Here is a 26098-nt window from a genome sequence, read left to right on the forward strand (position 1 = left end):
TAACTAAATTTTGGCAGGGGGTAACGACAGAACTGGAGTGCACATTGGCCTAAGCGGCGCTTCTGAGGGTGGAAGTGTGCCTTCTGGGCTGTTTCTCATCTGAAGGGCGAAACCATGGCTACGTTTCTTGGTTTGGCCCTAGTTCTCGCTAGGCAAACTTTTTCTTGTTCAGACAGAAATGATGGGGAGGCAGGAGCTTTCTGTTGGGAGCTGCCAGGCTATGGAACCTCCTCCCTACAACTATCAAAGAAAGCTTAGACCTTCCAGTATTCAGAAAAAAAGTAAAAACCTGGCTCTTCCAAATCGACATTTAGTTCTCACTGGTCATTAGTGTTGCACTCCCTGAGTCCACAGCGCCAAGACGCCTTCGGGCATTTGTTGCGCTCTACAAATGTATAAATCAAATCAAATCAAATGCACTGGGGGTCACCCACATCCACTGTAGGTGGAAGGATGAGATAAAATGTTGAGCACCAACAGAGGAATCTGACCTGAGGGCTGAAGAGAGGCGGGGCCTGCGGAACCGACTGATCCTAGATGACTGGGCATCCCTATTGGCAGCCTTTACAAGGGTGGAAGAGGGTTAAAAGAAATTCCTGGTGATAATTAGACAGAGATGTGACAAGTCTATGGGCAGACATTGTTAGCAATTTCCCGGATGCTGACTGGATGCATGAACGATCAGAGATTACACAGTGAATAACCCCTGAATGTATGCCCGATGTTGACTTAGTTAATAGTTGAATTGTTTGTTGACTGGTACTGTAATAATATTTGTTCTTTATGTGTTACCCTATCGCATCCAGTTACACCAGACCTGGCATATGGACTTTCAGGCACTTGGCTCCCTGTATGTGAATTGAGTAAGATGCAAAACCTGATGGTGAACTGCCACACATGCAATATTGTATGCAATTATGATATCTGTAACCTGGCAGGTGCATTGTAACGGTTGGAAAACTAACCAAGTGTTGATATGTTTATAGCATTGTAAGCAAATTGCTGTAGATCATCTGTAAAAGCCAATACACAAAGTTTGAAAAAAATGATACTATAAGCAAGGCTGATGGCAACAAATCACAGAAGGTAACAGTCAGTGAAGATATAGTTGAGTAGATTACACATGAACCTTTTTTTATCAAAGGATATAGTAGTAGATGAGATATATTTCGCTCCCAGAAACATCTTCAGCAGAAGTCTCTGCAAGGCACTTTTGGTCTGAATTGGACCTTTTGACTTCATGAACCCTAGAGTTCCAATAATCCAAGAGGCTATGCTGAAATCAGAGGTCACAGGACTTCCTGGAACAAGGCCAGAGGACCATGGTATTTTACTTTTCTGTATATGGGTTGCTACCAACCATGGAGACTACAGGTGAAAGAAGACTTTCTGTCTGAACTGGAAAGAAAGGTGTTCCACTCTGAGGAGCATGCAGATACCTTTCAGCTAGGAGATTCAGATAAATGCCCCAGCAGCTTTCAATGTCCTTGGAGAAGTAGTAAAGGTAATGCTAGAAGCCACACGGGGCTCCTCAAAGCGTTCTGTATGTTCTACCCAGAGTAATGAAAATAATTTGAAAAAAATTATTATATTTTGGTTCACTGTTTCTGTGGACCTGCAGTGGCTTAATGTCTGTTAAACACAAGGTTTTTGGCTTTTCTTCATTCAACAGAACAACGTTTTTTTACTGTTAGTGTATGTCGTTTTCTGATTTTCTAAATATCTATACCTTCCTCATGGACTGACTGGAGTATGGTGATTATGTAGGAAAGAATCAACTTCTGAGTAGTCTTCTGAAGATAAGATACTTATCTGTGGATCTTATGTTTGGGGGTAATGAGTTCCATAGTTTGGCTGCTTGAGCAGAGAAGGATGTGCCATTGATATTTTTTTTTTGTATGGTGGAATTTTAAGGCGAGCTGCCATTCTGGAGCGGAGGTTCCTTTGTTAAATGTATTTGGTGATTTTATTCCGGATGAAAAGTGGTCCTGTTCCATGTATTGCTTTGTGGGTGATACAAAGCAGCTTGAGTGTAGCTCTTCTGGCAATTGGTAATCTGTGTAGAGCCCTGAAGGGGCGATGTGGGCTTGTTGCTTTACATGTAGGAGTAGTTTGGCAGCAGAGTTCTGAATTCGTTGCAGTCTTTTCATGGTTGATAAAGTTGATCCATAGTAGAGGCCATTGTCGTAATTAAGTTTAGACAGTACAAGAGAGATAGTAGTCCGGACCTTTTGTGTACATACCAGGTGGGGAAAGATGCGTTGCAGAGTTTTTGTAGTAATGAAGCTTTATCTTGTTAATTTGTCCACGTGGGCATTAAACTAATAGCTTGGAATCCATGGTAATTCCAAGGTTTCTTACTTTCTAAGATACTTTAGGAGGTGGTCCTAGATCGTCAGGCCTGGTGCCGAGTGGGTCATAATTATTCCTAGCATTTTTTTTTTTAACTCTTTATTCATGACTGTGTCAACTATTACATTTCACATTGGTATACATTATCTTCCATCAGTCTTTTCTCGTTTTCTATCATTAACTGTCGGCAAATTAACATGTAATCTTTTCCGTTCAGTCCTGTAATTGCAGGTGTTCCATTCACCCAACTCCCTCCCACCCTTCACGTCTTCCAGCTTCTCCATCGTGTATACTCTGTATTCCTTAGGACCATGACCTTATCTTGTCCAGAAAATGTAGTGGCATTTGGCTGGCTTAACCTGTATAGTCGGCGTTCATATCCCCGCTCTATATTACCATTACTCTCCACCCTGTATGTTTGATCATGCGTTATCCCCCTGTAAGAACTCGAGGTCCACACCCTCTATCTCTATCAGCATCTGCTCCCAATCTTGCGCGATTGGATGTTTACGGAGCCCTTTCTCCTCCTCTCCACGCAGGACCGCACTTTCTGCTCTACCCCATTTTAGCAAATCAGAGCGCCATACCTCTACACCTGGGGGTCTGGCCGACTTCAACCTCATAGTTATAACTCTGAGTGCCAACAAAAGTGCCAGGTCTAAGAATTTCAACTGTGCTTTATGGGTCTTGAGTCTCTTCCTGTGTCCTATTAAGCAAGGTAGTGCCCCCTCTGGAATCTGTAGGGCTGTGATAGTGTGTAGTGTTTGGCGGACCGCCCCCCAGTAGTTGCGTATTCTCTGGCATGCCCACATCATATGGAGGATACCGGCTTCTTCCCCCTGACACCGGGGACAGCTGTGGGGGGAATCGGGGAACATCCTATGGAGCCTTTGGGGGGTGAGATACACCCTGTGTAGTATCATAGCCTGTATGAATTTGAATTTGACGTTTCTGGACACTCTCCTATGATGTTCTAGGACAATCTTCCAGTCTCCGTCCGTCATAACCTCTCCTGTGTCCAGAGCCCAGGTGTCTCTGAGTGTGGTGAGGGGCAGAGCAGCGTGTTCCCTAATGCCCACATAGAGCCATCGTACCAGGTGCCCTCCCGACCCCATATGGTGTAGGAGATGTACCAGTTCGTGTTGTTCTGGTTTGTTGCGCTGTGGAGCCCATGTACATCGTACGTAGTGTAGCACTGAGGCGTGCAAGAGGTATAGTCGCAGTGGGGCTCCTGTGGACTGTGCGAAAGAGTCGTGATCCAGCAATGTGTCCTCCCCAAACAGGTCACCCACTCTATCTACTCCCACCTCCGCCCAAGGCTGTAACCTGCATTGCGTCAGACTTCCCTGCGGTGTCGGGAGCCCTAATAGGGGAATGTTATCTGCATAGGGAGTGGTCCCTGCTGTGTACGCCAGCACCGCAAAGCAGTGTGCAGCAGGGGGTGACAGTCCCGGGGGAGCTTGGCTGCGGGCAACAGAAGGGAGTGCAGTTCCCCCGTGCTAGTCGCTCCTGTGTAAAAGCAATCTCGTGTAAATTCTTACCCGCCACCCATCTTGTCAACCATTGTAGTTGGCTTGCGTAATATTAACCTCGTAGGTCTGGTACACCTAGGCCTCCCTGTCTGGTGCTCAACTGCAGTTTTTTTAGGCTTATTCGTTTTCTCCCAGGACCCCATATGAGGGTAACCAGGAGCGTGTTCAGTGTGGCAAATATGTGTTGTGGAAGGAGAACCGGCAGGTTTACGAAGTAGTACAGTATTCGGGGGAGTAGAACCATCTTCGAAATCGCTACTCTACCCATGACAGATAGGGGCAGGGACGTCCAAAAGTTCACACTACCTCGGAGACCATTGATTGCCCTTCGTACATTACCCTCAATCTGGTCTTCCTGACTTCTATAAACATTAATGCCCAGGTATTTAAATGTGGTCGGCGCTATTTGGATCCAGTAATCACCAAATTGTATATGAGAAGGTTGTTGCCCTTCTCGGAAATAGAAGCCAAGGGATTTTGTCGGGTTAATGGCCAGGCCAGAGACAGTCTCAAAACGGTCAAAGATGGTTGCCAAATGTGAGTGGTTCCCATTCAAATCTCAGAGGTACACTACAATATCGTCAGCATATATTGATATCAGGTTATGTGTACCCCCAATGGAAATGCCCACTTCAGCCGCTCGGGTCCGGAGCGCAATTGCCAGGGGTTCAAGTGTCAGCACGAACGAACAGTAATGGTGAGAGCGGCCAGCCTTGTCGGGTGCCTCTGTAGATGTTCTAGCTATCCGATGTATACCTGCCCGTACGTGCTCTAGCCGTCGGGTTCGTATACAGTAATCAAATCCATTTTATCAGGGTGTCCGGGAAGCCAATGCGTCTCATGACCTCAAACATAAAGCTCCATGTTAGGGAGTCGAATGCATGTCGGAGGTCCAGGGCGATGCAGCCGGCCTGAGGTAGGTCCGTTGGTGCGGCTGACATGAGGGCGTGGAGTCGCCTCGTGTTCTGGGAGGTACTCCTCCCGGGAGGAAGCCGCATTGGTCTGGGTGGATCAGGGCAGGAAGATGGGCCTGTATGCGCATAGCGATACCTTTGCTAAGTATTTTGTACTCGTGGGGAGCATTGATAGGGGTCTGTAGTTACTCAAGTCAAGGGTATCCCTGCCGGGTTTTAGAATGGAAATCACAGAAGCCTGCATTGTCGTGGCGGGTAGGTGACCGACCTCGTAGGCAGTCTTGTATATTTTCTCTAGGACGGGTACTAGCGTTTCAGAGTAAGTCTGATAAAATTCCGCAGGCAGCCCGTCCATGCCAGGGGTTTTGCCTCGATTAAGGGAGTGGATGGCAATTTTAATTTCCTTATGGGTCCAGCCAGCTCGGTCCGTACCTCTCGGGTCAGGGTTGGGAACGGCAGGTCTCGCAGGAATTCTATCATGCCGTCTCCATCGCCCTCGGGGAGAGGGGCATATAGCCTCTCCAAGTGAACCCTAAATGCAGTTTTAATCTCCGACTGTGTGGCCACCTCCTTACCCATTTCGTCTCTGATTCTGGTAATCACAGGGACTTCGGGAGTGTCGCGGACCAGGCGAGCTAGCAGGGCCCCAGATCTATCCGCCTCCGCCTGTTGCCGCCTTAAATAGTCCTTATAATCAATGACCCTCAATGTTTCCAGGAGTTACGCATGTTCTATGTTGCATAACTGTAAATCTCCCTTACGCCCGGGGTCTACTCCCGCTGCCGTCTCTAGATCTTTCAGGCGGTCCTCGACCTCACAGAGTTTCCTGTGAATTTCTTGTCTGGCCCCCACCAGCTGGCCGATCGCATCCCCTCTTATCACAACCTTCATGGCATCCCATACCACTAGGTTCGAGGACGTTGAGTCCTAGTTCTCTTTGAAGTAATTATTAAGAGTGTCTGATAGGTGTGTGCGGAATGGGGCATCCTCCAGTAGCAAGGGGTTGAGCCTCCAGGTGGGTACTGGTGAAGGCACCCTCCCCCAGTGTAGATCGAGTGTCAGTGGCCTATGGTCCGAAAAGGTTTTAGCAAGGTAGTCTGAGGACGTACATTTGGACATCATGGAGTTGGTACACAAGAATCTGTCCAGGCGAGTATGTAGGTTATGCATTGGGGAATAGTATGAGTATTCTTTGTGTGTTGGATGCAGGGTGCGCCATACGTCCGTCAGTCCCCATCCCCGAAGCCAAATTCCAAAGGAGTCGGCCATCTTATGTACTCCTGTCGTCTGGAGGGGGGGTGCGATCTGTCCAGGTCAACATCCAGTACCATGTTCCAATCCCCCCCTAATATCCAGGGAATGTCTATCCAATCAGTTAAATCCCGGCCGACATTTGTGAGGAATCTGTCCTGATCAAAGTTCGGGGCATAGATGCTGCCCAGGACTAGCATTGTACCGTCTAATGTGCCCCTCAACAGTATATATCGTCCCTGGTCGTCTACCTTCTCTCAAGTTCCACAAAAGGGGTGCTGTGTCGCACCCATATGGTGCCCCCCTGGAGAAAGCAGAGTACGTTGTGGAGAATATAGTCCCCCTCCATTTCTTCTGCATTGTGTGTGCCTCAGACAGGGTTAGGTGGGATTCCTGTAGGAATACTATTTGCGCCTGTTGGCGAAGTAAGAAGGCATGTATTCTATGTCGCTTTTGTACTGCTCCGAGCCCCCGTACATTCCAGGTAGCCAGCCTTTCCTGTCAGCCATGCCCAAGTACAGGTATCACAACGGGTATCCCCTCGTGTTTTGATGTGTGTATTAACAGTGTTAGCCAGAAGACGTCTCCCACCCTTCCCCAAACTCGAACTCTATAGGCGCAGCATTGGAACGTTGATGTGCCGAACCAAAAAATGGAAAACATAACCAAACAATCTACGTTGCATACGCCTTTGGGGGGTCGACTAAGCATGTGCCATTTCTAGAAAGTTGTACCTGTCTGCGCTGCCGGCTCAACGGCGCCGCCAGGAAAGTTATTCCACAAACATCAATTACTGACAGCCCCTGGGGGGAAGGGGAAAGATTTGGCCCGCTTTCGTAACCGTGCGTCTCACTTCCCCGCAGGAATGTAAGGTGTGAGGCCCTTCAAGTACAGCTATCATGTGGTAACCAGATCATGGTCAAACCGAACCTCAACATACAGATATTTCAACAAATTCAGTTTCTCCTGCATCATGTCCCTTCCTCCCCCCTCCAACCTAGCTTTTCAATCAGTATACAATAGAAAGGATATCAGTAGGTCTTAGGGTCTCTGGCCCATCCGTTCCAACTGTTATTCCTGGGCATTGTCTAGAAGTTCATCCGCTGCTCTTGGTGTTACAGTTGGGAACAGTACCATACTGTGTTCCGAGTCAGAGTGCAGTGTGCTGTCCTCAGTGTCTGTATTGAGTGTCTCACGTTCATCTCGGAAGGAACCCACCATCGCAACAGCGTCTTTCTGGCCTTCCTTCTGCTGGTATTTAGTAGGTTTATGCCGTTTCGGTTCCGTAGTCTGCGTGTTGGACAGATCTCCCGCGTGGTCTAAGTCGTCCTTGGAGCCGCTGGCCGGCGATCTTTGAGTCGGTCCTGAATCTTCCTCTATGTCCATCACCTCTAGCCACTCCTCCACATCTGTGGGGCTCTCAAAAAAGTGAGTTTTATTGTCATGTATCACCATAAGGCGGGCCGGAAACAGCAGGGCATAGCGGAGTTTGGCTTTTTGGAGTCTCTTTTTTATCTCGTAGTAGGAGGACCGTTGCTTCTGTACCAGGTTGGTATAGACAGGATATAGTGAGATACGCCTGTTTTCATATTCTATGAGGGACTTTAATCTGGCCTTTTGAAGCAATATGTCTCTGTCCCGGTAATTGAGGATTTTAACAATCAGGAGTCGTGGTGGTTGTCCTGGTCTCGGTTGTCCGGTAGGAATCCGGTGTGCCCTCTCCACGGAGAAGAACGGCGACAGGCCTTCCGCAGCCACGTTCTCCCGGAACCACTGTTCCATGAATTCCGTTGCATGGGCTCCCTCGCTCCGTTCCGGAAGCCCAATGACGCGGATGTTGTTGCGTCGATTGCGGCCTTCGGCATCCTCCACCCGTTCCATGAGGGACTTCACCTGGTGTTGTATTTGTTGGATGGAGCCAGTGTGTTCCGCCACCGTCGGGGCAAGGTCCGTCAGTGTTGTACCTTGATCTTTAACTCTGTCCGCCAATTTGTCGTGATCGGCCTTTAACAGTGAAAGATTAGTGGTAAGGGTACCCATCTGTGTTTCCATCGCGGTTCTGCAGTCTCTGAGTTCCTTGAGTATCAGGTCCAGTTTGTCCATTTGCTGGTCACCAGGAAAGGCAGGGTTCGGCGCCAGCTGTGCAGAACCTCCCGGACCAGCTTCTAGAATGTGTCCCGTTGGTGCCCCATCCTTGCCATCCATTGCTTTCGCCCCTTTCTGGACCATGATTTTCGCCTCCGTACACGATCAGTCTCTCGTCCCTCCGCGTCGCCGGCGGGTAGATGTCCCCCAGAGTAGGGTCCGCTCAGGTCTCCTCCCAAGGGGTAGCAGCCAGTACCCACTGTTCGTCGCCCCGAGGAGGCACGGGGGGCTCACCCGCTATGCGTGTAACCGTCCCTCTCTGCCCCTCCCCCCTCGGAGCGCGGCAGAGCCGCGATGTGGCGGTCGTCTCCTGGCACAGGGTGGCAATGCTGCTCCTTCACGCTCCCGGGCTCTTCCCGCAGGCCGCCGCCACTCACCCCTCCAGTTCGCCGTGGACCCAGTCTCAAATCACATCAGGGGGGGGAGGAAGGCATAAGGGAAAATCAGGCACGTCCCCTCGCAGCACCCCCGTGTCCCCTCACCTCCCGGCACTCCACCAGGCCTCCAGTCAAAATCGTAAAGCTGGCGCAGTCCCGCCTCCTCCGGTCAGAGCCCACCTCAGCAGTCCGGTTCCCATCCCGGAGTCTCAGCCCACAGACCGTCCAAAGTCCTTCACGGTGTTGCGGGCAGGCACCGTCGTATCTGTCCCCGCCTCCGGCGTCGTTAATGGTCGTGTCGAGGGCGATCTCCTCGAGCCAACCCCAGGCAGCAGCGCTGGGCGGCACCCAACGGTCCGGGCACGTCCGCCACTCGAGGTCCCGGCTTGTAGCGTGGAGCTAGGCCTCAGGCGTCCCCTTCCGGATCACACAGGGTTCCCCGGCTCTCAGGACCTCCAGATTTTCGTCGAGTCTTCGGGGGGCCCTACAGAGCCAGTGCCCGTCCTGAGTTGGTAGATGTTGCCCCCCCAGGCACGTCTTTCAGGATCTTCCTCTCCCGGCGGCACCAGAGCTCTAGCAGACTCCGTCCGCCATCATGGCCTGCTAGCCACGCCCCCCATAATTATTCCTAGCATCACATTAGTATTTCCGTTTTGGAAGCATTCAGTTTGATATTGCTCCAAGTCATCCACTGATCCACAGCTTTGAGGCAACTGAAGACTTTGGAGTTTACAATGTCTTTGGGGCTTTCCAGTTTAAGGATTATTTGTATCATCTGCATAGTTACAGCATGTGTGCTAAAATCCATTGATCATTGTCAGTAATGACTATGTAGTTGTTGAAAATGAGATGATAGAGCCTTGAGGGACCCCTCCTTTTGTGAAGTATGGTTTTTATTAATAAGGTGGAGTATAGCAGACCTTAGTCCTGTTGTGAAGGTGGGATGTTATCCAGTCGAAAACAGTCCAGTCTATGCCCGCTTCATAGAGTCCTTGTATAAAAGTGTTATGGTCAAATGTGTCGAAGGCAGCTGAGAGGTCCAAACGAAGTAGTGCAGCAACCCAGTTGAGGTCTACTGTGTTTTTAAGGTAATCCAGATGGCGATGAGGGTAGAATCTGAAAGAAACAGTTAGTTATATGTTCCTTACCTTAGAATATCCCCCAGGCGTCAGACTGGATCCGGAAAGTTTTTCTTCAACAGTACCCCTGTGCGTTGGTAGGTGGTGTCAGTCCACTCCGCGTCTGTCGTCGGCGTTGTGGTCGCCGGGATGACATCGTGGAAGTTGCTTAGATGCCGCCCTCCGAGCTGATGTCAGTTCTTTCTTTTTCCGCGCCTGCAAGTGCAGATCCGGAGAGAGCGGTACTCCAGTAATTTTTTGGCTGAATATTGCAACTTTTTTGTCTGCTTCTTTTCGAGTCTTATATCGACTCCTGGTGTACAAGGGATGCCTGGTTTCAAGGTCTGCGGTTCCTGTTCTCGACTGATGTCGGTAACGGATCAGCACAGCGTGTGCCTCTACTGCCTGGAACGCGACCACGTCCCCAAGTCGTGCTCCGACTGCCGGACCATGGCCCGAAGTCCGAAAGCTCCTCGAGGCCCGGCAGTCTGCTCCGCGTCGTTCGAGGTCCCGGTCATGTGGGAGGTCACGGGACCAATTGGAGAGCTATCGTCACTCCTCGTCGAAGTCTTCGCACTCGGGGCCAGGTAAGTCAAAGCATAAGAAGAAGTTGAAGAAGCATCGTCGCTCTTCGACTTCCCCTCGTCCGTCGGCCGACGTGACGAAGGGTGCGGGTGGTGCCACTCCCGCAGCTCCGCATGCAGAGCCTTCAGGTTTGACTCCGGCCTTCCCTTCCCTCCCTTCATTGGACTGGGAGTGACCCCTGCCCAGCTTCTTCAATTTTACGAAGCGATGCATGGCATCTTTGGGCAGCCCAACTCTGCCGGTGTGCCTTCGGGCCCCATGTACTTGGCTGGGGGTCCTAGGCCTTTGACACCGACGACCCTAGGCCTTCAAAGCTAGCGGCTTCGACCTTGGCTCCACAGGGCCTCCTTGGATCCAGTCCTGGATCCGGATCGGTGCCGGTCGACCTCATACCACCTCCACCGATTCCACCGGCACCACGTCTGCAGCTGGCGCCGGCTGGGCCTCCAGCCGGAGTCGACCCCGGCTTCCACCCCGATGTGGATGCGGTGCCGGATCCGGCGCTAATGGGTACTTTTGTACCTGCATTCCACCCTGGCCATTTTCAGCCTGTTTGGTAGCCAGAGGAGGGTAAGGAAGACTGGGAGCAGTCTGAGGCCCCTTTCACATCCAGGCTAGAATACGATCCAGACTGGAGAGAGGAACTGGGGGATGCCAGTGGTCTGGACACCTCACCAGAATTTGGCATGTTGTCTCTTCCTACCGTGGCTACGGAGGAGGGGAGCGTCTTAAGCAATGGTGTTGCGTAGGGCAGCCGAGGCCCTAAACCTCGAGCTACATACTGTGGCAGTCGGGACTAACCTCCTGACAGAGGTGTTCCAGCCGGCAGCGAGCTCTTCTGAGCACCTGCTGCCGTTTAATGAAGCCCTCACGGACATCCTTTTGGGCACCTGGTCCAGGTTAACCACAGGGCCTCTGTGGATAGAATGGTTTCCTGATGCCACCGCCCAGCCCCGGGCGACCCCACTTTCCTCTCCCAACACCCCTCCCCCGAGAGCTTGGTAGTCCAAGCCTCAGCGTCCAAAAAGCGCATTCCCTACCACACCACTGGACAGGGATTCCAAGAAGCTGGATCAGTTTGGGAAGAAGTTGTTTTCTTCTTCCAGCTTAGGGCCGCGGTCAGTGAACACTTCATGCCTCTTGGGCCGTTATTACCACTCTGTGTGGGATACGGTGGCACAAGTGCTGCCTCAGTGTCCAGAGGAGGCCCGGGCCGTGCTCTCCCGTGCTGTTGCCGAGGGGAGACACAGCAAAGTTTGATATCTGATGTGGACTGGACACTGCCGACTCACTGAGTAGGATCATTTCAATTTCAGTAGTCACACCTGGTTGAAGATGACTGGCTTTTATGGGAATGTCTAGAACACCTTGATGGACATGCCCTTTGATGGCCGTCGCCTGTTCGGCGACAAAGCAGACAATACGCTAGAGCACTTCAAGGACTCTCGGGCCATAGCCAAGTCCTTGGGCCTCTCCACCACGTTTCCTGCACGGTCTGCTTTTCGCCCCTTTTGTGGCCACGGAAGGGGTGCCCCAACACGTTTGTTTCGGAGCAACAGGCCAAAGCAAGCTGTTCAACCTCAGCGCGGCCGGGGCCACCGACGTAGTTCTGGGGGCCAGCGGGCATGCCAGTCCACCACCGCCCTCCCTGCAGCAGCCTGCAGCTGCCTCCAAACCCTCCTAGTCCGACCTTTCAGGCCCATCAAACGCCAGTGGGCAGCAGGATTCGCCATCACCAGCCCCACTGGTGCACCATCACGTCAGACAGGTGGGTTTTGCAGATAGTCTGAAGGGCCTACTCCCTCCCCTTCGAGACTATTCCTCCAGCCATGCCACCCCAGTACTATTTCATGTCAGGGGATAATCTGGTCCTTCTCCAACAGGAAGTTACGGCTCTCTTGGCCAAGGGAGCCATTGAGCGCGTTCCTGCCCCAGAAGTAGGTCATGGTTGCTATTCCCACTACTTCCTGGTGCCCACGAAGGACAAGGGCCTACGTCCTATCTTGGATCTCAGGGACGTCAACCGCTTCCTCCGGAAGGAGAAATTCAAAATGTTGACCCTGGCTCAGGTCTTGTCTACCCTCAACTGTGATGACTCTGAGGCTGCTGGGCCTCGTGGCCTCCTACATCCTGCTGGTCGATCATGCCAGGTGGTATATGCGGGCTCTGAAGTGGGACCTGAAGTTCCAGTGGGCGCAGCATCAGCGGAATCTGTCCGATTGCATCCACATCTCGGAGGGCACTGCACGACAATTGCAGTGGTGGCTCACGAACCAGGATTGGGTCAATGGCAGATCCCTCTCCCTTCCCCAACCAGATCACACAGTGGTGACAGATGCATCCCTTGTGGGATGGGGCGGCCACATGGGAGAGGCAGAGATCAGAGGCCTCTGGTCTACGGCGGAGTCCGAGCTTCACATCAACCTTCTGGAGCTCCGGGGAGGGGGGCGGCGGAGCTTGCCTAAGCTCAAAATGGCCGCATAGCTCAGGAGCTCCGGCCAGCCGCCGTAGTATTTGCAAATTATCCCGCATCAGTTCAGCTTAATTGCCTTAACCCGGGCCGATTGTCGAATCGGAACGCTTGACCTCGGTGTAGGTCTGACCAGGGGCTCCGGAGACGGAGTGGATCGCCTGATACAGATCATCGGCGTGAAGGCCTGACCTCGAACTCAGTGCGCCGAGGCCACATTGCCGAAACTGTGACTGTAAGCAGCCAAAGACGTGGACATCCAGCGTGTAGCCCATCCCTGGCGGATCGACGGTGGGGGTTGCACTATCCTCCTGCCCGTGGGAGCTCGCTGACTCCCTGGATCCTGATAACGCAGTGGGGAGGAGTAGCGGAGCCCGTCCGGAGCACCAGCCAATGATGTGCGGCTGAATCGGGGCAGTTGGGCCTCCGGTGGTTAAGCAAACACTCGCCGTCGGAAGACAGACAGAGTTTGTCCCTGCAGGGCAGCTGCCAGCTTGATGCACACCAGTAAGTGGCTGGAAAAAGTGGGATACTGAGCGCGAGCAGTTCGCCCGGCTGGAGCTTCCGACCCACATAACAGATCGGGAGCTGAGGTGAACAGGCGTGAGGAGGCCTGACATCGCGCTGGTCCCAGGCATATATACCAGTAGACACTGAGGGAAATCCTGGCTCGTCCCAGTGTGGGGAAGTGGCGAGTTGCTAGCCTGCCTCCCTTTTGGACGGGGCATAGATGCTCTTCTCACTGCACACGAAGGAAAGTACAGGCTGCTGGTGGAAGGCAGAGCTCACCACGTTGCAGCGGAGTGTCGTAATGTGGCTGCCTGACCCTGTATGTGTGACAGGACAGGCAGCACAGGAAGGGCGTGGGGAGGAAAGGAAGTGGGCGGCAACAAGGCAGTAAGGAGGTGTACACGGCAGAATAAAGACGTGTCTACCGTACCTCCTCTGGCTCGCGTCATTTCTTGGGGTAAGAGGTGACAATGGCGACGAGGGTGGGATGTCTGCAATAGATCCCACGTCGCCTCAACACCCCGCTGCTTGTGCGCAGCCGAACGCTCGAGCCTGCAGCCCCTGCCAGAGTGGCGCCTGGGCGCCTGGAGAACACACCGCGCTCAAGCGCCAACGGGCCGCCCCCTGCCTCCTGCCCTCTGTCCCCACAACAGCGCGGTAAGAAAGGAACCGCTGCGGGGGAAGGAAGACGCCGGTGTCCCATCACGCTGCAGCCACCTATCAAACGAAAGCGTGCAAGACGCTGCAGACACCTGGCTGGAGAAAAGAGCGCGAAAAGCGCTGCAAGACGCTGCGGCCGCACCGAAGTGAGCGAGAGACGCGTGGGGCACACAGCCAAGCTGGGTGAGTCCAGAAAACGAAGCGACTGCCCTAAATTGCCCAAATAAAACGTATTTCCACATAGACTGTAACTATTCCAAGCCATACCACGTGTCACCGACGGCGGCCATTTTGAGGTCAGGCGTGACCCATTGACTTCCATACACATTTACTGGAGCGGCCATTTTAGAGTCAGGCATTTCAAAATACTTCTACAAAGTGGCCCCAAATTGCGCTAAGCTCTTTCTCTGAGCATGTCATTGGTATCCAGCTCCTCCAGTGATACAGGAGGAACGCCAGCAACAGCTGCACCTGCGACACCAGGAACACAAGCTCCACCTACCAACGCCGCCATCATGAACCACACAGGGCCCCACCCCATCATGGGACTATCATACCTCCGGCCACCAGAGCCATTGGAGCTCACCTCGGGCAGCAGTATGGGCCCCAAATGGAAGACGTGGTCTGAAGACTTTGAGGACTATATGACAGGTGCACAAGTCCAGGACCCCAAACAGAAACTAGTTGCCCTACGCAATCTAGTAGGAAAAGACATTGCTCAACTCATCAAAGAATTGCCCAATGCAGCCACTGCTTCATATGATGACGTCAAAGGAATTCTCGACAGGCAATTCTTACACAAATACAATCTTGACTACGAACGATACACGTTTAACCTAGCTACACAGGAAAAAGAAGAAAGAATGGGTGACTTCATATTACGCATTCGACGACTAGCACGACATTGCAATTTTGATGACTTCAACACTGAGGATGCACTGCGACTACGCATTATTGAAGGATGTCAATCCGAGTCACTAAGGCGACGCCTGTTAAAGAAACACTACTCACTAGAGGAAATCGAAGAAATGACACGTATAAACGACCAGGCAGAAGACCATGCCAAGAAAATGGAAGGGAACAAATCAGACAAAAAAGAACAGGCATTTCGCCTTCAAGCAAGAAGTCACAAGAGTCGTCCACACCAGATTGATCGAGGGAAATCAAGAAAATCGACGCATCATCACTCTTCTCACAGGTCCAGAGCAAATCACGGATCAAGAGAGCCACGCTCCACTAAATCCACCAAATCACACTCCAGCTGTTATCGATGTGGACAGGACTATCCACATTCAGGTCAATGCCCCGCCATGGGGCAACGATGTCACCACTGTGGCAGAGACAATCACTTTGAAAGTGTATGCCAAGCTAAGTCGTCAAGGCAAAGATCATCACGCTCAAGACAGCGATCTTCCAGGAACCAATCCTCAAAACACCATCATGCACGTGCTGTCAAAGAACAGGAAAGACACTCCACCAGCTCTTCACGGTCCAGTGATCACTCCCTCGGATCACGCCAGTCTCGCCGGTCGAGGTCAACATCCAGTGACTCCACGTCACACACGCCTGTGTCTCAAGATAGTGACGAATATATATGCATGGTCTCAGATCCGGATCGGCTGCGAAAATATAAGAAACTAGATATTCGAATTGGAAGTCACCCAGCCAAATTTGTCCTAGACTCAGGAGCCTCCCTGAATTATATCTGCGCGCTAGAACACCAGAGTATGAAACCACGTCCGGTGCTAGAACCAGCAGCTGTGCGGATCTTTACATGGATGTCCAGGAAGCCACTAACATGCCTAGGCCGGTTCCACACTACCCTAACCTTTCGGGATCGGACAATTCCAGCATTCATCCATGTGGTAGAAGGCCCAGACATAGCTGACTGTCTACTCAGCTTGCCAACAGCGGAACGACTCAAATTGGTAGAACTTCTCTACATGACTGAAGATGCACCAGACATTGTGGCAAAATTCCCCAACTTATTTAAAGGACTGGGAAAACTGAACCACTTTAAGGTTAAACTACACATAGACGACCGTGTCACACCAGTAGCACAACACCATCGGAAAGTGCCATTCCATCTGCAACAGGCAGTAGATGATGAACTACAGGAATTACTCAAAGCCGACATCATTGAACGTACTTCCGGCCCTACGCCATGGATATCACCCGTGGTTGTCGTCCCCAAAAAGGGACAAAACAACAAAGTGCGTCTCTGTGTAGACATGCGTGCAGCTAACGTGGCCATTGAACGTGAACGCCACCCTGGGCCACACATCAGTGACATGATCGCCCGTCTCAATGGAGCCACCGTCTTCTCAAAGCTAGACCTCAACAAAGGTTATCACCAGCTTGAACTCCATGAACGCTCCCGCTACATCACCACATTCACAACACACCAAGGCCTCTTCCGCTATAAACGCCTGAACTTTGGCATATCATCGGCCGCTGAAATTTTCCAAGAAACCATCAGACGGGTAATACAAGGCATACCGAATTCCTTCAACTACAGCGATGATCTTCTAGTGTATGGCAAGGATCAGACGGAACATGACACGGCCCTTGACCGAGTGTGTCATGCGCTCCTCCAGGCAAACCTCACCCTGAACTCGGCCAAATGTGAGTTTCACAAATCACACCTGAAGTTCTATGGACACATTTTTTCCAGAGATGGCATGACACCAGATCCCGAAAAGGTGTCCGCCTTAGCAGACACGCCAACACCTCAGGATGTGAGTGACCTTCGCTCATTCCTCGGTATGGCGAGCTACTGCTCCCGATACATACAGGACTTTGCGACTCTTAGTCATCCACTGCGGGAACTCACCCGTCAAGGTCAGCCATTCGAGTGGACGGACGCCTGCCATCACTCCTTCAGGAAGATCAAGAAGGCTGTCAGCTCGGCAATCAATCTGGCTTACTTTGACGCAAAGAAGCGGACGGAACTCACGGTGGATGCCAGTCCGGTTGGCCTCGGTGCCATCCTTGCCCAATACACAGAGGACTCTGACCAACGGCACATCATTGCTTACGCCAGCCGTAGTCTCACTGACACCGAGACTCGGTACTCCCAGCCGGAGAAAGAGAGCCTAGCGGTGGTCTGGGCGTGTGAACACTTCCACCTCTTTGTCTACGGCAAGCATTTTACCATTGTCACTGACCATCAAGCCCTCATCACCATCTTCGGCAATCCCAGGGCCAAGATGCCTCCACGCATAGAGCGCTGGGGCCTCCGTCTGCAAGACTACATCTATACTATTGTCCATAAGCCTGGGAAATCGGACGACCCTGCTGACTATATGTCACGCCACCCGACAGTCTCTGCCACTCCTCCGCCTTCCATTGCCGAGGAATATTTACACTTTGTCATTGATGCAGCGTGTCCTCCCACAGTCCCGCTGTCCGCCATTCAGGAAGCATCGGCTCATGACCCAGTTGTCCAGGCTGTTTCGGATCGTATCCGTCAATGCTCATGGCGTCACGTGCCGGATGACCACAGCCCCCTTGCTAAGGAGCTTCTTGCATTCCGTCATGTCCAAGATGAACTCTCAATCAGCAGTGACGGTCTCATCTTGAGAGGGGGGAGGATTGTTATTCCTCAGAAACTGAGACAAGGAGTCATCAACCTTGCCCATGAAGGTCATCGTGGAACAAGTGCCACCAAGAAAGCGCTAAGAGAACGGGTTTGGTTCCCGACACTGGATCAAATGGTGGAAGACACTCTCAAAGACTGCACATCTTGTCAACTAGTAAGTCGAGACGACCCGCCAGCTCCACTACAGATGTCTGAATTGCCCGAAGGAGTGTGGCAGCAAGTGGCAGTAGACTTCTTTGGACCCCTAAAGTCAGGACAGTACATCCTCGTCATTATGGACGAGTATTCCAGATTCCCGTTCGCCCAACTCATACCATCCACCAGAGCAGCTGCAGTAATTCCAATGCTTGATGAAACGTTTGCAGCATGGGGCATTCCTCTACGTGTCAAATCCGATAATGGGCCTCCATTCAACAGTCACGAGTTTGCCAACTTCGCGACACACCTGGACTTCAAACATCAGCGAATCACACCACTGTGGCCACAAGCCAATGGCATGGTGGAAAGATTTATGGGAACACTAAAGAAAGCTGTGCAACAAGCGGAGCTGGCCCACAAAGACATTCAACAAGCACTGAATGAAGTGCTAAGAGCGTATCGCACCACGCCTCACAGCACCACAGATCAATGTCCAGCCACCCTCATGTTAGGGAGAGTTCCACGCACCCGGCTGCCAACCATAGTCAATGCGAGTCAGTCAAGACCAACAAACACTGACCATGAGACACTAGTCAATATTGATTACGACAAGAAACTGAAAATGAAAACGTATGCTGATCAGAGAAGACATGCAAAGTACTCGGACATCAGAGAAGGAGATTGGGTGACAGTCCGGAGAGATCGAGGAACCAAAGCAGACAGTCGCTACCTGGCACACCCACTAAAGGTCAGCCGTAGGAGAGGGACAATGATTACGGCCCAAGGAGATCACAAGAAAATAACACGTAATGTATCACACTTCAAGAAATGCAACCCGCCTGGGACAAATGACCAACACCAGTGGGAATCATCTACCGAATCTGAAAGTAAGAGTAGAAGCAGCGACTGCGGCTCATCCAGCCCAGCCAGACAGGACCACCCTGTACGTCATCGACACACCTCAGACAGATCAGCGAGACCCCGACGACAAGTTCGACGGCCGGAACGCCTCATTGAAGTAATCTAAGGATGCAGTAAGACTTTATACAAAAGGGGGAGATGTCGTAATGTGGCTGCCTGACCCTGTATGTGTGACAGGACAGGCAGCACAGGAAGGGCGTGGGGAGGAAAGGAAGTGGGCGGCAACAAGGCAGTAAGGAGGTGTACACGGCAGAATAAAGACGTGTCTACCGTACCTCCTCTGGCTCGCGTCATTTCTTGGGGTAAGAGGTGACACGGAGTTTGCGCTGTGGCCTGTGCCGGACTCCCACGTCAGGTGTGACAACTGGATGGAGGGACGCCAAAACTAAACCTGCGATGTCGTCCACACCAAAAGTTCCTGGTGGTCAAGGAATAGTTCTGTCACTGTCAAGGCACATTGGCAGACTGCGTCTGCAATATTGTACTGAAATGAGTCATTGGAATGTACGCTGTGCATTGCTTCATTACTAATACCAAAAACGGGTGTGGCTCTAATCGGTAAGGCTGAGCCCTATACACTATACAACGAGAAGAAGTGCCAATACTGATACATTATTCAAAGCCATTTTATCATAAATGCATAGACCACAAGACAATGCATCTGAAAGCTCATTAGTAGCTTTTTATTCAAATGTGCAATTTTTTCTCTTCAAAAAATTCAATGCTTTAAAAATCACAAGGCAAACAGGTTGTACATTCGAACTGATTTATGAAGGGTGTATATAAGAAAAATATAAGAAAAATTTACGGTGTAAATAGCTTGTATTGGCAGTCCAGGTGCTCCTCAAGTGGTTTATTGAATTTCCCTTGTTGTATTTGCAGCCAGTATGTTGAATGTGTTAGATTGTTGTGGAAAGAGTGAGCTTGTGAGAGTGAATGAATGTTTGTTAGATTTTTCACCAGCCCCTGTGTTCATAATTAATCCCATTGTTTGTCTTGTGATTTTTAAAGCATTGAATTTTTTTAAGAAAAAAATCTCACATTTGAATAAAAAGCTACTAATGAGCTTTCAGATGCATTGACTTGTGGTCTATGCACTTATGATAAAATGGCTTTGAGTAATGTATTGGTTTTGGTACTTCTTCTCGTTGTATAGTGCATTGCTTAATAGCGCCAGAGAGAGACTTGCAACTTTACACGAAACCAGTGGGATGGGTTGGGCTCCCTCTGTATCTCGCAACCTATAGACGTCCTGTCATTGCTGCTCCTTGAGGTCAGCTCTGTATAGTAGAGTGCACTGACATCGCGCGAGGGGGCCACAAGGCCTATCTGGGCACACCAGAATACCGTATAGCGATTTGAAGGCAGTCGGAACAGTCTGAAAAGTGTCACCGAGGATGTGACCTCAGCAAAATGCTTTCTGGGGGTTGCCTGAGGAGGACTTGCATTACAACTGGGAGGCAACGCTGCGACAGGCCCTGTACGATCTCTTGTTGGCGATCGGGATAAGCCAAGCTGTGGCGCAATCATGGGAAAAACTGATAAAACCCAGACAAAGCTACAATTTGAACAAAAGAAATCCAGGTAGAGGGAACACACACCAGAAGAGAGTACCAACTCGCAAACAGAACCGCTGCATCCGGTGAAGGGGGATAATTCGCACCGCGCTGGTTGTTATACAAAAGAGCTTGTCCACTATTAATAGCAAAATAGACTCCTTATCATATCATATGGCTAGAATGACGGAGTGCTTGGACAAACGGGCGGAGCGCATTGACATGACGGAACGTAGGGTTACGAAGTGAAGAGGCCCAGACCGAAACGGATACTATACAAAAACAAATGGGGAAGACGCTCCAGTCCCTACAAGACAAAGCAGAAGACCTTGAATCCAGGTCCCGAAGGAGCATTCTCCGAATGATGGGCCTTCCGGAGTTCACAAGCGTTGGGAACATGGAGATTTTTGTGGAGAGGCTACTGAAGATGCTGTTGGGTAACAAATCATTCTCCTCAATATTTGTGGTAGAGCGCGCACACCGCTTTCTAGGCCCAAAACCTCCTCCTGGTGCTCTGCCGAGACCTATCATTGCAAACTGCTGAACTACTGAGATAGAGATGCTGCTTTGATAGTTGCTTGGGAGAAACAAACGCTACAATACAAGGGATCCATAATTTCGCTCTATCCGGACTTCACGCTCAGCGTTCAGGAAGCACACAGACAATTTGCGCCACTGAAAAGACAAATAAGGGAACAGAACTTGGACTACGCTTTGCTCTACCCGGCGCAACTCCGAGTAAACAGACCAGGGCAATCTCGGATTTTCATGGACCCCAAATTGTTACAAAAAGCCCTGAAGGAGTGGTCGAGAGACAAGCCTACCAACAGCGAGCAGCCTAGCGAAGAAGGAGCGACAGGGTGCAGCCTGGACAACCAGGACTAGCTACTGGGACAATCGATTTGTGAGATAAGTCCTTCTGCTAGCAGTGTAAATTGAGACACTTAATGAGCAATAGATGCTTCTCTAGAGTAGCTGAGTACTGAGAAAGGTGTGATTTAATGTCGCCTCTGGTCAGATAGTTTAACAATGATGGCGGTAATGGGCCGTGGAAGGGGACTCTAAAAATAGTTTAACAATTTATGACAGGGAGATATGATGAAGACAGCACTGTTATGTAAGGGAACTGATGCAATAGATGATATAGACGGTGTGGAGTGTGCAGTTTACAAATTCCCACGGGCCTAGTAGGGCTTAGGCAGCATCCACCCACGAGTGAGAACCACTACTTAAAGTTCAACTAACGTTGTTTTTGTTGTTTGAATCATTAAATGTGATTTTGTTTCACGGATCATAGGGTTTGTATGGGGGATTTCGCCTAAGTGCAATTGGGGGGTGCTTAACGTTGGGGAAGGGGGGGCACAGGGTCAACAATTGTTTGTAAATGTAAAGGTATACTTACTGCACAATTTGAGCATCGATTGGTTAGTGATGACCGACCGACAGCTTACATAACAGCACATTCAATATTGATAGTGGAGAAGCCAAGAAGCATACATGACCCAGGCCCAGCACAGTAAAATACACATCTTATCCTGGAATGTCCGAGGTCTTAATGACTGCAGGAAACTTAGGAAGGTCCAGGCATATACGGCCAGGCACAATATAGATATCGCACTGTTGCAATAATCTCATCTGCCCCTTAACAGCGCAATGCTTCATAGTAAAGGGATACAAGGAAACACTCAAGTAGCGAGGTTCACATCTCATGCCAGGGGGTGATCACCTGGGTTAACTCTAAATCTGAATTAAAACTGGAACCACTAGACACAGACCGAGGGGTGATTCGCCATCTCGAAATGTAGGGGAAAGGGAATTGATCTCACTTTACTTAATATTTACGGCCCTAACTATGATCATCCTGGATACTACGCAGGACTACTCGAGAAAATGAGAGATCGGAGGGGGGACATGCAGCTCTTGGGGGAGATCTTAACTGCACACTAGACCCAAGACTGGATAGATCGGGTGGCCATAACAACGAACCTCAATCTCAACTCAGACAATTGGGGACGCAATGACGCAATTGGAACTGTGTGATGTATGAAGAGAAAGAAACGCGGATAAAGGGGGGTACGCACACTACTCGGCGTATTATAACTTACATACTAGGATAGATTATTGGTTGGCCTCCAGAGCACTGTACAGCCAGAATTGTGATTGCGTAGTGCTCCCTAGAACATACTCAGATCACTCGCCAGTACTGTTAGTGGTGGAACGTGCTTATACACACATTCCCCTTTTCACCTGGCGGTTCCCCCCCCATACTCGCTACTGGACCCCGTATTTAGGTCAGAACTAGAGGAAGCCATAGACCCATTTTTTTAACGTAACATCGATTTGATTGAAACATTTGCTGTAGTATGGGAAACTTTCAAGGTCTACATCCATGGGATCGCCATGGCCAAATACTCGGGGGTGTTGCGAGTGCTTCGCACGCGACTCTCGCAGTGGAAAATTCCCTCAAAGCACTGGAACAAAAGTCCCTAACCACCCATGATGTTAGTGCAAGGGAGGACTTTAAGACATTATTAGAAGAATACCATGAAGCGGCGGACGCGGAGCTCAAACACCTGGGGAAATACACGACAGCTCGATCGTATGATGAAGGGGAACATCCTGGCTCGGTTCTGGCCTCACTGCTAAGAAAGCGGTGGGAGGCGACAGGAATTACGGAAATCACTGGCCAAGACGGGGTGCTTATAACTTACCCTACTCTGATAACTGATAGATTCAAACAGTATTATTCGACGTTATATAGCTCGAAATGCAGAGATAACGAGACAGATATCCTTGACTACTTGACGCATATCAAGTATTCTGGTTGCTTAACGCCCACCAGGAATAGTTGATGCGCCCTCTTGAAACTGAAGAGATGACGGATTTCTCTAGCTGGGGTGAAATCCTGCAGCGCGCCAGGCGGGGATGGCTTAACAGTTGCATTCTATAAGGAGTATAGGGAAGTCCTAATCCCGCATCTAGCCACGCTATTTAAAGAGATGAGCGAGAGTGGAATCATGCCACCCTCGATGAGAGAAGCGCTAATTGTGGCAATCCTTAAACTGGATAAGCAACCTACTGATTGTGCCTCGTACCGTCCACTGTTGCTTCTAAACGTGGATGCAAAGATTTACGCCAAGATATTGGCGACCCGTTTGACGAGACTGGTGCCAATATTAGTGGCGCCGGAGCAGGCAGGGTTTATCCTTAGCAGGAACCTAACTTATAACCTAAGTACAGTATTTGGAGTGATTCAGCATACACGTGCAGCATGCACGTGCAGGCAGTTGCAGTGTTTCTGGACAAGGAAAAAGCGTTCGACTCTGTTGAATGGACGTTCATGAAACATGTCCTGATGAGATTGGGACTGGGTGAGATCTTTCTTCAGATGGTGGGTGTTTAGTACAACTCACCAAAAATCAGGATCAAAATTGGTAACATGGTTACTGGCCAATTAGCATAACTAGGGGCATGCGTCAGGGTTGCCCGCTGTCCCTGATTTTATATGCCCTTCTGGCGGAGCCATTGGCCTGTGCAATACGAGAATACCATTCCAGAAGGAGTATTCGATTTCTGGGATACAAATTGAGCATATCCACTTATGTGGATGACACCTTGCTATGTGTCAGAGACCCTGACCTTAACCGCTCACCAATTCTACGTGAGGTGGTCAAGTTTGGTTTGTTGTAAGGGCTTAAAGTGAACTGGAATAAGTCAATTATATTTCCCCTCAGTGCTGCCACCACCCCCTTTACCCCTGATTATCCACTTAGATTGACGACGGAGCCGGCGCGCTATTTGGGAATCATGATTCATACCGACTCAGTGACAGTCATGAGGGAAAATTATGGAGTGGCCATTAGCAAGTTGGAAGATGATGTAGATAGATGGATCTGGCCACCACTGTCCCTAGCGCGGAGGGTCTCAATCATGAAAATGGTGGTACTGCTGCAGTTCTTGTTTCTGTTTACTAATATACCCATGGTCTTACCTAAATCATTTTTCCGATCGCTGTGCACATATTAACCAAACTAGCCTGGGCTGGAAAACATGCGCGAGTAAAGTGAGATATTCTCACGCTCTCATGCCATTTGGGAGGCTTAGGAGCCCCGGACCTGGATCTATACTACAGGGCGGCGCAAAGTGTGCATGCGCATTTTTGGATACATGGCCCCCTAGCACTCCTCATGTACAGATTTAGAAAGCTGTAGCTGCACCTACCCAACTGTCGGCCCTATTATTTAACCCGCCTGATCGGAGGACGGGTATACTCAATTCTCTTAATGCTACAGTACATGCCTGGCATCATCTTCTGAAAACACAAGATGGAGCTATTCTGTATTCTCCGCTGACTACCCTTACCTGGTGCAGTTGGCTTCCGTCGCGCAAAGACCGAGGCGTGACTAAGGCATTAGGCTCCATTGATCTTCGAGTGATAGGAGATAAGATCTCAGAGGGCACAGTGAAAACATGGGAAGACATGGTGGCTTTGAAAACGCAATACCACGCTACTCACAAAATTTCAGTTCAATGGAAAAATACAGGCGTTAATGGATATACTGGGCAGTGACCTGGCAGAGCTGCTAGAAGTCGCCGCACTTAAATACCCGATTAAAACTGACTCACCTACCAAAATTATTTCTATCATATATAAACGTTCTCAGGAGTATAGAGCAAACTTCTACACTAAGGCCCGGCTAACCTGGCAAGCGGACCTGGCAACAGACCTTGACGATGCTACGTGGAAATACTGCTGTGAAAAGCAAGAAGCGGATAGGACTTAATGGTAGCACAGACTGATCCACTTTAAGTTTTTAAACAGTGTACATTATACCCCAGAGAGATTATTCAGGTACGGTCTGCGAGACGCGGCGGACTGCGACCGCTGCGACTCACGGGAAGCGGACTTTTTCCACCTGGCTTGGTTATGCCCGGGGATTGCGAACTATTGGGATCAGATTTTAAAAAATCTAAGAGAGATTATTGATATGGCACTGTCACCGGACCCCATGCTGGCCCTACTGGGATATTTTTAACAAGTACCAAAAGCAGTCCGGCAACTGGTAGACATGGCACTCCTGATAGCTAAGCGCAGAGTGGCGATTTGCTGGTCCCGGGGCCCAACCCCCAGTGTTATGAGCTGGGCGAAAGACATGGTGTATTGTTGCACGCAAACAGAAAATTACAGTGAACTCCTCCCACCGCGTAGCCGTCCTAAAAACTTCTGGGGGTTGAATGGAACATACATACTCACTAAAGACGATGAGAAGATAGGCATGGATGAGCCCACACATGAAAAAAAGGGAGTGAGGCAAAGCAATGCAACAGCAACGTGCTAGCATATCACAGTAATATTGGGGTATGAACGAACAATAGCCAGTCGTACCATGTCGACTCAGAGTTAGATGCAAAGAATTACAGATGGATGTTGCAATTTTTTTGGCCCTGTACAGTTATTGCATGTCGCCAGACTGGATTTTAAACCAAATTCAAGTAACGTTCTGTATACTGCTATCAATTATAATGCCAAGTATAAGTGTTATACTGAATGTTAATCTTACTAGACAATGAATATGTATAAAGTGACTCTGTGACACTTTGTAATACGCAAAATGCTAAAAAAAGGTTTAAAAAAAAAAGAAAATACCTGCTGGAGCTCCAGGCGATCCATCTTGCACTAAAGACATTCCTTCCCTCTGTCCGTAGAAGAGCTAAATAACTGTCCTCTCAGACTGTTAACACTCAAAACTGCTTTTCTGGTGGCCATCACTTCTGCTTGCAGGGTGAGTGAGCTACAAGCTCTGTCTTTCAAGCCTTCCATTCTGGCTGTTCATACGGACAAGGTCGCCCTCAGAACTCGACCCTTCTTTCTTCCAAAGGTGGTCACTTCTTTTCATATTGGCCAAACCATCACTTTGCCCTTCTTTCCGCCCCACATCCTTAAAAAGAGGAAGAGAGGCTCCACCGT

This window comes from Lissotriton helveticus, chromosome 10, assembly GCF_964261635.1.
Source record: "Lissotriton helveticus chromosome 10, aLisHel1.1, whole genome shotgun sequence".
Classification (NCBI taxonomy): Eukaryota; Metazoa; Chordata; class Amphibia; order Caudata; family Salamandridae; genus Lissotriton; species Lissotriton helveticus.